A 1,460-nucleotide genomic window follows, 5' to 3' on the forward strand; every position below is an offset into this window, starting at 1 on the left:
TATTTTTATTTAAAAATATATTAAAATAATATTTATTTATTTTTATAATTAATTTTAAAAATCAACATATTAAAATTATTTGCAAACATTACAAAAAAAAATTAATTTTTTTTTAAATATAAAAATAAATAAGCTCTTAACCAATAAAAAATGAGAGATAGGTTAGGAATTTCTCTCTATTCACTTCAAATCCAAAAATTAATTGTTTATTTGGTATTATAATAGTAATTATTTTTAAAAATATTTTTTATTTAAAAATATATTTAAATAGTATTTTTTAAAATTTATTTTTAATATCTACATATCAAATCTAAAAACATAAAAAAATAATAAAAAAAATAAAATTTTTAAAAACACACTGCTAATCTCCCAACATAGTCATTTGTTATCCACAGTTTTTAGATTATAGTATAGATTTTAAAATATTTTTATTTAAAAATATATTAAAATAATATTTTTTATTATTTGGTAAAAGATTAAACCTAAAAAAATTCAAAACACGGTGAAAGGACGGGTAAAGAAAAATGCTTGCACTTCGCCCAAAAAGTAAATTAAACTTGACCCGAAGTCATAGTATCTTAAAGTCACGGAAGAAAAACCCTGCAGTCCAATTGAAGAAAACCAACTTTAGATTTGACACCACGAATATGGATGACAGGTGGAAAATAATTAGTGAAAATAAGAAAACATTATTCATCACAGCATCAACAAAAAGTTTATTCTGGCTACACCAACAGAGGTTATCTTCTAACCATAAGAACATGATGCAATGAAACCATCCAGATGTTTAGCAAGCATACTAAAACATCGTATAAAAGGGGGGAAAACTATTATCCTGTAATAAAACTTCTTTCAGGACATCACAAAGCAGTAAGTTATTGAAAATCAAGTATAAAGATGCACTTTTTTCAACGGTACCTCCTTTCAGTGGAGCTAGCTACAGTCTGACAGAGACGCTCATCCCTGCTGATAGAAAGCAATTTGAAGTTCCAGTCGTTTGCTTGTTTGGGTGTTTGTTTTATGGTTGAAATAATCAGAGTTAAATAATTATTTGATAAATATAATTTAATTTTATAAAACTCATTATATATGATGTTTTTAATTCACTCACACACACTGTTAACTTTGATGAATAATATTTTTATTTTTAAAGCTAGTGCAATAAATTTTAATTTTCTTATATTGTTCAAGTTAATAGTATTTTTAAAAAACTAGTATAATAAATTAATTTGACTTTTATTGCTCATATAAAAATAAATATTAATTTTTTTATTTTTTTAAAAAATTAATTTAAAATGAATTAAATTTACTCATATTATAATATCAATTTTATTCCTAATAATATTTATTTAATTTTATTACACGCTTAAAAAATTATAGAAATTATATTTTATACGTAATAGAATTACAGACAATTTCATAACCCAATAAAAAATATTTTATATAAAATATTTTTTATT

At 21.6% G+C, this 1,460-nt stretch overlaps 1 protein-coding gene across 2 annotated transcripts in view; it reads right to left on the reverse strand.

The window, feature by feature from the left end:
• Positions 1 to 648: 648 nt before the first annotated feature.
• Positions 649 to 1,460, reverse strand: part of LPPGAMMA (Phosphatidic acid phosphatase (PAP2) family protein) — an 8,843-nt gene continuing 8,031 nt past the window's right edge. For both annotated transcript variants that reach the window (XM_011012558.1, XM_011012557.1), the window contains exon 3: positions 649 to 986. The gene's annotated coding sequence lies outside the window, so the exon portion shown is untranslated. The remainder of the gene's footprint in view (positions 987 to 1,460) is intronic.

The sequence above is a fragment of the Populus euphratica genome, unplaced genomic scaffold (genome assembly GCF_000495115.2).
Source record: "Populus euphratica unplaced genomic scaffold, PopEup_1.0 scaffold731.1, whole genome shotgun sequence".
Taxonomy (NCBI): Eukaryota; Viridiplantae; Streptophyta; class Magnoliopsida; order Malpighiales; family Salicaceae; genus Populus; species Populus euphratica.